Source organism: Nicotiana sylvestris, chromosome 9 (genome assembly GCF_000393655.2).
Source record: "Nicotiana sylvestris chromosome 9, ASM39365v2, whole genome shotgun sequence".
Classification (NCBI taxonomy): Eukaryota; Viridiplantae; Streptophyta; class Magnoliopsida; order Solanales; family Solanaceae; genus Nicotiana; species Nicotiana sylvestris.
In genome coordinates this window covers 168,017,996-168,020,075 of record NC_091065.1, presented here as the reverse complement: position 1 = coordinate 168,020,075, position 2,080 = coordinate 168,017,996, and the positions used below count along the sequence as shown (strand labels likewise).

The 2,080-nt window shown below is 32.1% G+C and overlaps 1 non-coding gene across 1 annotated transcript; it reads right to left on the bottom strand.

Moving 5' to 3' along the window:
- Positions 1-529: 529 nt before the first annotated feature.
- LOC138878807 (small nucleolar RNA Z159/U59) lies at positions 530-612 on the bottom strand. The gene has a single exon (XR_011402583.1). It is a non-coding gene; the product is annotated as a small nucleolar RNA Z159/U59 (small nucleolar RNA).
- Positions 613-2,080: the final 1,468 nt, after the last annotated feature.

The window sequence follows — 2,080 nt, the reverse complement described above, 5'->3', positions numbered from 1 at the left end:
TTTGAATATGTTCAAAATGTGAATTGTAGGCCAGTAGCTAAAGTGCTTAAGAAAAAAAATCTTTTTAATATGGAATATGGGAGGATGAAAATCACTCTTTAACCCAAAATGATTATCCTAACCACTTGCCAAAATCTAAACAAAATAATTTTGTTATTATGTTATTATATTTGTCATCTTTTAAAGATGTAATAACTAAAACTGAATCATATTTATATAGCATCAAAATAATCGTCAAAAGGCTTTTTAATGGAGTTACATTCCAAATCCTTTCCATTTGAACAGGGAACAGAAAATAGGAGAATTTTGACATTGGGAAAAAATAGTAATCTCGTTTTAGCAAAGAAAATTTAAAGTGAAAAAAAATAAAGTCAACCAACAACAGCAATAATAACCCAATAATTTGGGAAGGACAATATGTATACAAACTTAACCCTTACCAAGGAAATAGAGAGGTTGTTTCCGATAGACCATCGGCTCCAAAAAAAAATTAAAAAAAATTAAAGTGTGAAATAATAATCACTCTTTTGTCTCTTCAGTTCAGGTCTCCATAACTTTCCGCATAGTTAATCTCAGAAGAACGAAAGTTATATTTTGTTCATCATCAGAGACAAAAGAGGTCTTTATTTCATAACAGAAAAAAAAAACAAATAACTATAAACCAAAGATCCACTTCATATAAGAAAATTATAAGAAAGCTTAAGCTGCACAATTTGAGAAGAGAGTTGATTAACATTAGAAGGAGCAACTTCTGTAACCCTAGCAAAGATACAGAGACATTGTGGCTTTATTTATAAGGGCAAAAGTGAGCGGAATTATAGAATTAGAGCCCTAGGCAGTTTGGGCTACACTTTGTTTGGGCTCTTTACAATTATTTCAGCCTATCCTTGGTTAGCGCCGTGTATTTTGGCGTAGAAATGACACACGTAGCCACTTTAAAAGGCTGCTATTTAGGAATTAGCTAATATGTCCTGAATTTTAGTTTTCTAATTCAATTTTTCGGGATAATTCCTGAATTGTCCTGAAATAAAAAAAATTAGTTCAAATTTTCAGGACAAAATAAATACGGACTAATCTCTAAGTAGCATCCCTAAGAATGGCTAGTTGTGCACTTCTCCCTATTTTGACCCACACTACAATCTCTATAAGCAAGCTTAAGCTACAAACTAAAACGAAATTAATTATCTATCAATTTTGCAGGAATCAAATAAGAGAATAAAAAATTAGAGAAAACTACCCTCTATAGCCCCTCAAAATTTTAATAGCCCATGTTTTGTCCTACTTACAAAAAATGACCCTTCGGCCCAAACGTATTGCATATAGTAGCCGAAAGGAATAAGCATGACAACATAAGTGCCTGTGGCTCAGTGGTTAAAGTGCATGTTTCCTAAGCTGAAGGTCGCAGGTTTGACCCTCACATGGTGTGATAGAGCAACCCTTTTTTGCCTTTTTAAAAATTTTATATAGTGATAATCTATTTTGTACATATTTAGTGATAATCTATTAAAATTTTGAGGGGCTATAGAGGGTAGTTTTCTCAAAGAAAGAGCAAACTTCATTTGTGGCCAGCCGCTAGAAACTAATATCAGTCGCCGGCCACAAAATTGCAGTATGCATTTTAACAGTCTATTTTGTATATATTAACAGTCTATTTATATAGTGACAATCTATTTTGTATATTTTTTGTATAGTAACAGTCTATTTTGTATATATTTTGTATAATGAGAGCTAATTGTATATAAATTGTATAGTGATAGTATATTTAGTATATTTTTATATAGTGATAATCTATTTTGTACATATATAGTGATAATCTATTAAAATTTTGAGGGGCTATAGAGGGTAGTTTTCTCAAAGAAGGAGCAAACTTCATTTGCGGCCAGCTGCTAAAAACTAATATCAGTCGCTGGCCACAAAATTACAGTATGCATTTTATAGCCCAAAACTAATTAAAAGGCTAGCCACCGACTCAACTATCACGCAAGCACAATCCCATCCTTCATCTAGAAACCACTCTTCTCCAATTCCAACCCATATTCCAAAATAGAAATATGAAATCTAAGATAAGAAGCAGGAATTT